The sequence below is a fragment of the Erpetoichthys calabaricus genome, chromosome 1, assembly GCF_900747795.2.
Source record: "Erpetoichthys calabaricus chromosome 1, fErpCal1.3, whole genome shotgun sequence".
Lineage (NCBI taxonomy): Eukaryota > Metazoa > Chordata > Cladistia > Polypteriformes > Polypteridae > Erpetoichthys > Erpetoichthys calabaricus.
This window is the reverse complement of record NC_041394.2, coordinates 54,768,812-54,779,339: the sequence shown is the minus strand read 5'-3', so window position 1 is coordinate 54,779,339 and position 10,528 is coordinate 54,768,812. Positions and strand designations below refer to the sequence as shown.

At 38.5% G+C, this 10,528-nt stretch overlaps 1 non-coding gene across 1 annotated transcript; it reads left to right on the top strand.

Moving 5' to 3' along the window:
- LOC114641382 (small nucleolar RNA U13) lies at positions 1-103 on the top strand. The gene has a single exon (XR_003714325.1). It is a non-coding gene; the product is annotated as a small nucleolar RNA U13 (small nucleolar RNA).
- Positions 104-10,528: the final 10,425 nt, after the last annotated feature.

The following is a 10,528-nucleotide window of genomic DNA, read 5'->3' as shown; positions in this document are numbered from 1 at the left end:
ATCCTTCTGGTTCAAACAATATGATGATTGGGGGTTTCACGTTATATATGTGAAATGTGCTACCTAATTTTCTTGTTACGCTACGCACAATACCCATCTGATTCGAACCAGGGCTGTGTACGTCAATCAGCAATTTTTTACCTATCAAGTTTTTGAAAGTTTAAACTTACATATTTTTTTCATTTTCCCGAGTCAAGTACTTGTCGGTATTTTAATTCTGAATGTTCTGAATGCTTACAGTGGCCTTCCTACGGAACATGTTTTTTTTTAAGAGTTTTAGTAATCCAGCCGTTTCCACGTCTAGTGGGCTCGGCAATGCGGTATCAGCGCATGCTCCCAACCTTTGTAACATGATTTATTCTGTAGTGCCAGAGACGTTACATTTACGCAAAGCAAAATGTTATGAAAATGGTAAAAATAAATTTAAACACATTTAAGCCTCATCAATTACTGATAATGTCTTATAAAACTAATGGGTCAAAGTGGCGCAGTAGTTAGTGTTTCTCCCTGACGGATTCCAAACGTAATCCATTTTGAGTTTGGGCTCAGAGGTGGACGCTCCTGGCTGATTTCTGTCATCCAACATTCCACCAACGACCAAACGCCGCGACCCTGAACTCGATGATGCGAGTTTAAAAGTGTTAAGTTATATACGCATACTAAATTGGGTTTATCAATTATCTCAGTTTTAGAAATTAATTTGGACTTCAAACCCCGACAATGACCGTGAGCAAGTCACTTCACCGGCTTGTGCTTCAGTTGGAAAAACTAAAGAAATGTAACCAATTGTACCTCAAATGTTGTGAGTCGCACTGAATAAACTCTTCAGGCCGTCAGTATAGCAAGAACTAATACTATGTCAATTATTTAGAATATTTATTACATTAATAAGAACCATATATCAATACATTTCATTTCTTACCATAATAATGTCTAACAGTGTAAGCTTCAAAAAGTATTCCCTTAAGAAAGACCGCAAGAGCAAACCGCCGTCTTCAAGAGTGCAGCCTAAACGAACCCCGAACCGCATCCCGCCTTTTTCCGTCGATCAATCACAACACTCCGCTTGCTGCGTTTTAACATTTACAGTAATATAAGTAACCTGGGAAGCTACGGTTTTTGTTGAAGTGGTGTTGATCTTTGCTTGTGTGATAATAACGTCTGCAGAAGCCGGTCTGTAACAGTTTCCCCGATTACTATATCGAAAACAAATAATGTTGTCAACGTCAGAATGCTCATAAAGTAAAACAACTTTTAGTGCAGAATGGCCCAACAACTAAGTACAACAGCCGACGCGCCATCTGTCGGTTGTCAGCCTCATAGAAGAACAGAAGAGCACGATGCAATTCTGCTGCCATAGAGGTAAAATCATAACTAGATAGGTTGTACTAACCGTCCTTAAGGACGCCATTTTGTAAAGGTATTACTGTACCATTCCAATATAACCGTGAACTGGCTATTATTTGCCGGTGGAGGCATATGATGGTGGAGTTCTTCTTGTGTTTTCGTTTAATTTAGCTTTATTTAATGAAAGTTACTTTATATTTTTAATCATATATTATTACATGCACCATATTATATCTTTTCTAACTAACGACAAATTTCTTACAGAAACCTTAAAAATATCTGTCCCTCTATCCTTTCTGGATCCATTTCTGATCTTTTACTGTCTGCACCTATTCCATCAACACTAGATAGTTTTGTTCACCACTATAACACAGCCCTTCACTCAGCATTAGATAAAACAGCTCCTTTAAAACATAAGGAGGTTTCCTTTAAACGTTCAGCTCCTTGGTATAACTCAGAATTGCGATCTATGAAAGCAGCTGGCCGACGCCTTGAGAGAATGTCACGTAAGACTGGCCTCACCGTGCACATCCAGGCTTTCTCTGACCACCAAAGAGCTTACAGAGAAGCACTAACTTCTGCCAAGAACACCCATTATGGCAGAATAATAGAAAGTAGCCATGATAACCCAAGGGTTTTGTTCTCTGTAGTTAATAAACTACTCGAACCCGCATCTGGTCCAACTACCTCTTCTACTGAAGTCTGTGAGGAATTCCTCCACTTTTTCCGTAACAAAATTAAAGATCTAAATAATTCAACCAACATAAATACATCATCTGTTTATATCTCTCCCTGTTTTCCCACTCCATCCAGCTCCTTCTCTAAGTTCTCACCAGTCACATCTGCGTTTGTTAATGACCTGCTTTATAAGATGAGGCCGACTACTTGTGTACTGGACCCCATCCCCACCACACTACTTAAATCCTGCCTTCATGCCATAATCCCGACTGTTACAACAATAATAAACTCATCCCTTGACACTGGCTCTGTGCCGCTCACTTTTAAAATTGCTTCTGTAACCCCAACGTTAAAAAAGTCTGGCCTTGATGCTGACAATCTTAACAATTTCCAGCCTATTTCCCACTTACCTTTCCTGTCAAAAGTTCTTGAGCGTGTTGTAGCTTCCCAACTCACCAATTACCTAACCTCTAATAATTTGATGGAACCCTTTCAGTCTGGTTTCAGGGCGCGGCACAGCTGTGAAACTGCTCTGCTACGGGTAACCAATGATTTGCTTATGGCAGCAGACTCTGGACAAACCAGCATATTAATTCTGTTAGACCTCAGTGCAGCATTTGACACTGTCAGACATGACATCCTACTGTTCAGAATGGAGAACATGCTGGGTATCTCTGGCACTGCCCTCCAGTGGTTCAAGTCCTATCTGACTGATAGGCAAGAGTTTGTTAGTCTTGGCAACAGTAGATCCAGCTCAGCGCCAGTCACACAAGGAGTCCCTCAGGGCTCTGTCCTCGGTCCTCTGCTTTTCTGTATTTATATGCTTCCCCTTGGCCATATTATCCGTAGTTATGGATTGGGTTATCATTTTTATGCAGATGATACTCAGCTCTACTTCAATGTTAAAAGTGGAACTTCATCAGAGCTTTCTCAGCTCACAACCTGCCTTAGTGAAATTAAAACCTGGATGGAGCAGAACTCTTTAAAATTAAATTGCAATAAAACTGAACTCCTGCAAATTGGGACTAAAATGCAACTTAATAAAATGAGCTCCTTCCCAGTCCATCTTGGCAGTGATCTCATCAGACCTGCCTCTACTGTAAAAAATCTTGGTGTCATTTTTGACTCCTCCCTCACTTATTCCGCCCACATAAATCACATTAAGAAACTTTCTTACTTTCACCTCTGTAACATATCCCGTGTTCGCTCCTTCCTCTCCTTCTCTAATGCTGAGAAACTTGTCCATGCTTTTATCACATCCCGCATCGATTATTGTAATTCCCTACTGGCAGGTGCCCCTTCTAATCTTATATCACAGCTCCAGCTTATTCAAAACTCAGCTGCAAGAGTCCTTACTCGAGCCAGCAGCAGCGAGCACATCACACCCATCCTGCTCCGCCTTCACTGGCTCCCTGTGTCCTACAGAATCGAATATAAAATCCTACTAATAACCTACAAAGCTTTAAATAACCTCGCGCCAAACTACATCAGTGACCTTCTCCATCACTATATGCCTGCCCGCCCACTAAGGTCCTCTGATTCTGGTAATCTTGTTGTGCCCGTCACTAATCTACACTCCATGGGTGACAGGGCCTTCAGCTGTATAGCACCCAGACTCTGGAATGACCTACCAAAATTAATCAGGTCAGCTGACTCCATGAATTCTTTTAAAAAATAACTCAAAACTCATCTGTTCAGGAAGGCTTTTAGCTCTACTTGACTTTATTACCTTTCTCTCAGTTTACTTCTCTGTCAAGATGCTCATGTAACCTGTATGTGTGTGCGAGACCATTAATTATGTTGTCTGTTTTTTTTTTTTCAGAATTTACTGTCTTAATCTTCTTTGTTTATTTATCTGGTTTGTACAATGCTATATACTGTATATTCTGCCGTTCTTTATTTATTCTGTAAGTGCCTTGAGCATGGGAAAGGCGCTATATAAATAAAATGTATTATTATTATTATTATTATTATTATTATTATTATTATTATTTATTCTTTAAGATCTTACAGAATGAAACCAGGTTGCACTTTATTCAGGCATATGGGCTTAAGGTAAAGAAGGAGGAGGAGGTTAGGAGTATGCATTGATACAGCACATTTCTGCACCCACCACACGACAAACAACCTCAGGATCCCAAATTAGGACCTGAGTGTAGCCGTACAGATAAAAAATATTTAGTGGTGTTTCTAGTCTAGAAACAAACAAACTGCTCTGTTTGGTTCATTAGAAGGTAAGGAGGGATACATTTACATGACTGATACACCCATAGGGAATGAAGCAGATCAAAAGGGAGAGTGACATCCTTTTTAACATCCTTCTGCCCTCAAAATAATAGCCCCGTAAACAGCTCTTCTGAAATGTTTTTTTCAGCTTTTTCCAAGTGTTGATCATATGCATTACAGGCCTGCCATCTATCTGCCTGTTCTTTTGTTTTCTAAAATAATTATCCATTTTATATTGTGAGGTGTAAATAACACAACACTATAGATCAGGAGAGCACAGCTCCAATCCTGGAGGGCCTAGGGGGCCGGAGGGCCTGGAGGTTTTCAATCTAACCGTTTTCTTAATTAGTGAACAGTTTAGTTGCATTTAAAAGTAAGTTTTATTTACACTTTACAAAATACAATCCATAACAATTCCATTACACCATACAGCTACAACAATTTTGTTAAGCAACAGAAATTTTCCAATTTTCATCTTTTAACCAAAGACCATCATCCCTCCAAAACACTGGACCAAACATCCATACTATATACATATATTTTGGAATTAAAATCAATTCCCACAAGCTCTTCCACCCCTCCTTCACTGTGTTGAAACCCCACTTCTCAATATCTCTGGTAATTTTTCTTTCTAGCTTCTTTTCCAAAATCTTTTGTACCCACTTCACATCTGTGGCCACAGACCTCTTTATCAGCATACACCTGACATCCCATATACATTTCTTTGCCAGGCTAATAATAAGCCATGTTAAAAAAGCTTCACTTGAACTTCTGCCATTTCCAACTAGAACTTCTCCTTTCAAAAGTAAACCATACGACAAAGTAACCAAATCTTTTGCCATTATCAATAGTCCTTCCACATTCTTCCACACTTCTTGTGTCCAACTGCACTCCCAAAACATGTGCCTAATTGTCTCCACCTGGGCACACTCTGGTGGACATTTCATTGTCTGTGTCAAACCTTGTCTATACATCCTCTCCCTCATACATAATCGTCTCCACACCATCATTCAGTTCAAGTCCTTTAAAGTATTTTCAAGCCCTCTTGACCATTGTCCATACTCCGACTTCAAACTTTTTTGTGAACTCTGCCCTTCCTCCATTGTACGCCTGAGAGCCTTATACAAGTCTTTCTGTTTGCAGCACAAAGCACAATCTGCAAATTCCCCATACTTTGTTTTCAGTTTTGCTGCATACTCATAGCATCCTGGTCTCTCGTCTGCCTTTGGTGTCAAATTTGACCACACTGCCAGTGTCATCATTACTAATGTGAACCACAGAGCCACAAAATATAAAAATTTATGCACAAAGGCCGAATGCAAAGCTTTGTACAAAGATATATAAAAAACAGTCCATCTTCAGTTGAATGTCTGTGATTATCTCCACCTCCATTTTCCACATCATTCCATAGCAAATCTTTTTATCCTCTCATACCTGCATCCCCCACACAAAACAAACACCATTGATTTAACCTTTATTCTTAAATAACGAGGCAAACAAAAAACTGTCCCCAAATACATACGGTACATGAAGACAGTATCTACTTTTGCTCTACTAAGGTCTTACCCATAAAAGTCAAAGTTCTTCCTTTACACAAATTCAGTCTATGCTCTGTCATTCTTATTTTGTCTTCCCCATTTTATCTGGCCTCTTCCTGTCCTGCAAAACTTACCTCCTACAATCTTTATACAAGAAATATTAACTGAGAGTCCTCAAAGGGCATTTCTCCTTTCCTTCCATTTAACAAAATACATCATAACATCCATCCATCCATTATCCAACCCGCTATATCCTAACTACAGGGTCACAGGGGTCTGCTGGAGCCAATCCCAGCTAACACAGGGCGCAAGGCAGGAAACAAACCCCGGGCATGGCGCCAGCCCACCGCAGACATCATAACAGACTTATTCCAATTTAATTTGGAACCTGTTGTCTCATTTAAATATCTTTTTCATTCTTAAGAAATAGGGACATATCAACTCCATATTGAGATACTTTCAGCCTTACTCCTCCACTCCTAGGCAAGACTAGGCCTCCAATATCCTCCCTTTTCCTGATATCCTCTGCCCCTGGTTTAATATACATAACATACATCAAAGGGGAGAGCAGGCAGCCTTGGCGCACTCATTTCCCTTGTGCTATCTATGTATTGAGATGCCTGTTTAAACAGATTTTACTTCCTTGCTACCTTGTACATACTGTAGGTTTCAACCATGCAATGAATTGAGTCCCAAAACCAAACTATTCCATCACCCTCAACAGAAACATATGATTCACTTGATCAAAAGGCCAATGAGCAGCAATAAGCTATGTGTGTGTGTGCTCTATAAAGCACTGGCACACTTTGATTTAGTTGCTGTGTGGTACTCAATACTGCTATGATAGACTCTTACCACTGAAACATAGTATTGGAATAAGTAGGTTTGCAAAATGAATAAACAGAAGTGACATTCTTAATAAATTAGACTATTTTTTCTGTTTAGCATCAGACTTTAAAAGGCCCATGCCATTTGAATAGCTCATACTGGCAAGCCCGCATCAGGCATTGACAGCCCTGTCTAACCAAAGCACACATACCATTATAATTCAACTCTTCATCTGACCTAGCTGTACTGATATAGTGTCCGAAGAAGAAGCCCACCCATTACACAGATATTAAACTGATCACACCCAACCCACATACACACACACACACACATCCACACACCCTGTCTAAGCCGATAACTCCATAATACTAACCTTTAATTTAAATAAGATTCGTTGCTGTTCAAGTTCCTTTGGTATTAAAACTGAAGTCATGTATCCTCTTCTTTTAATTTCTGCATTCTGATATCAAGATTTTTATATGTAAATTAACTGAACTTTATTGCCAGGCATCATAGTCACTAGAAATGTTTGTAGGTGTTACATCTATACACATTAAGTAAAAAAAATATAACAGTAAAAAAATACAATACATGACAAAATCTCAGCATTAGAGAATAATAATATATTGCACAAAAACACAAATATATAAAACCATTTGATGGTGCAGAATTGCACTCATACCTATTAATATATCATGTATACCTTTATATAGTAAAGTTAATTTTGAGATCATGAAGAAATAGACATGAATCAGATACTCTGCTTAAACAGAGCTACTGCAGTAGTAAAGACACTTTTGGTGAATCTAGTAGTTCTTATTTTTAGTGTATAATTAGGCCAAACACTGTGATGTCATCAGTAAGTTTTATCTCTTTAACAGATGGGTCACTGGAGGTGCAGTGATTGTTGTAAATAGAGAAAATGAAAGGAGACAGAACACATCCCTGAGGGGACCCTTTCCCTTTCCTCAAGGTCCAGGGCTATGACTGATATTTGCCCAGCTTCACTAAATGTTATTTTAATCTTCAGGTCTTTACCATTCCCTCTTTCTCATATGTTGCCCCTATGTTGTCACCTTCTTAATTTTGCCTACTACATCTTCAGTTATGTATTGCACATTTAATATTTTAAGGTGATTTATTATCTAGTCATTGTTCCTTTGGTGCTCCACCTAACATTTTTCAAAATGTACATTGAGTAAAGGACATGCCTCTTCTTGGTTTCAGTTGAAAGCAGATGCTTCGTTTGTAACTCTTGTTTCTGTTCTTGCTCATTTCAATGTATTGTTCCATTGTCTTTCATTTTCCGTTTCATAAACTCAATATTTACAGTCATACTCTTCTTGTCTCATTTGGATTGTAAAAAACTTTTATCAGACAATATCAGCAAACATCTTGTCCAGCAGGTTGCATCAATGAGCAGAAAGGAAAACAACGTGGGCTGGAGCGCTAAAGTTTATATAACGCTGATGTCCAGCAGGTGGCGGCTGATCACACAATTCTTTAGTCTTGTATGTTATGAAAAACGCAGGCCTTGCAGCCATCTTGCAGGCACAGCACTGCTGCATTTCCCTGTAGACCTGTAGACTTGTGATTCCCAGGTTCTGTCTTAGTTGTCCAATGTGGCTGCAGGTTTTCATCAAATCAATTTCTACTTTTAAATAGAATCTGAGCACTCTAGAGGGTAGCGGGACTCTGAAGTAGTTGCTGCCTTTAGCGTTCGATTTAATTTGCCCCAGTGTCTATGGTGCTCATTGTTAACTATCACTTTCACACTGTGATGGACTGGCACCCTGTCCAGGGTTTGTTCTTGCCTTGTGCCCAATGCTTGCTAGAGTCAGTCTCGGCTACCTCATGACCCTACTTAGGATAAGTAGGTTTGAACATGGATGGATAGATGTTACGATACAATTAAGGTGCAAACCATACAGACAAAAATTATGAATTAATAGGAAAATAACAAAAGACGGTTAAACATTTAAAGCTATGACAAAAACATGAATATTTTCACATTTCTAATAAATGTAAATCTCACACTGCTGTAGTTTTCTGAATGTAAAAAATAAAATACCAGTAAATTAAATGTTGAGATCATGTATGGCGTGAACTTGAAAGGCATACATAACTAAAAGATCCTTATCTCCAGACTTAGACTTCATTCACACACAAAGCTTTTTAAACTTTACATAACCTAAAAATACAGTCAGCTTTATGAAGGTCAGATGTATTCCTGTGTACACACCTGTAACTAATGTAAAGCAAATATATTTTTAATCTCTTACAAAAAGAAAGTTGGAAGCTTACAAAATATAAATTCATACACATACATACACTTGTCCTTTTATTCATCTTATTTTTGCCTTTTGTTGGTATTATTGTCAACTGACCTCAGGAGAGAAATACGAATTTTATCATACTATGCACACTATGTACACATGACAATATGCTTTAATTTGAACTTTTTTTTTCTTTATAGTCAGAAGTGCAGGCAGCTTTACAGTATTAGGCAAAAGGCAGCCCTGAATAGGATACTGTCATTGGAAGGAATATCATTGTTCATAGTTTTTACAGCAACATTTTAGCTTCATTTCATCAGCCACCATAAAAAACCTCACACTGTTCCAGTGTGGTGCTGAGGTGTCACCCACTGCACTCAGGTCCCAATCCAGGTGGTTCATCTTGTGGTGGGTGCGTCAACATGCTATCAGTGCATGCTCCCAACCTCCTCCTCCTCCTCCTCCTCACCATTTAGCCTAATAGCATAACTTTAGAATGAGGAACGAAACTGGAAACTATGAATAAACTAACATGCAAACTTTGGGGAGGAAACATGCATTATAGCTCACACATAGCATACCCCAGTCAAGCATAGTCAAAATGCAGTAAGACCACAGATTTACTATGCCATTAGTGGATCATCCTCCATGCTCTTCTGATGTATGTACATCTACTTTGGGTTGAGAGGGTGTGCTGCTGCTAAACTTATGCTCTGTTTTTCCCTCCACCGAGCCAAGAAAATGCCCAGTGAGGGCATCCCCATTACATATCCCACAGTTCCCAGAAGGAGGTGTCACTTAATATGAGAATACTCTGTTAGACATTACTATCATAGGCTTAGAGAAAAGTTCCTCACGCTAGGACCCTGTCTTTTATTTATTTAGCACCATTGAGTGGTCATTTTTATTTGGACCATTTTTCTAATTAAATGGAGACAACCAGGTTGGCACCCTAACATTTTCTCTTTGTGGACCTACAGTACCTTCAACAACCACAATGCATATCAGACATTACAACCCATGTTATGCTGAATAATACTTCAAATCACTTTTCTTATACCTGATGTTCTCTCTATGGTTCGCTACTGGCTTCCTTCTGATGATGCCAGGATAGACTTGGCCCCCCATGACTCTAAACTTGGATTAAACAGAATGAGGAAAATTGAAGAATGGGCTTTTCTTATAGAAAAAAAGAAAACATTATTATAGATTTCTTTTGTATGTAACTGTATATGTTGGAAAGAATTTCAAGATAATCAGGCTGCAAGTTCTCCCAAATATCTGTGATTCTGTAGATCACTTTTCATTACATATACAGTAGAATAATGTCAACAGATAATCTGAATGAAATGTTAGTCCTTCTTCGATGGGGTGTTATAACTATTCATGGGTGTTCACTTTACAGCAAGAAACAAGGTACAGATAACCATTTAATAAGACTTCAGAAATCTAAAAGTTTCAGATTACAGTTTGACTATCAGGTGAATAAATTATATAAAAATGAAAGAAGCAAATATAAATACATAAACTTTATTTTATAGTCAATATTATTATACAATGGTTTTTAGAAAAACTGTAAATCTGATTTGTTATGACTGTATGACTCTGACATGTAAAGCCACTGGTTGCAGGACA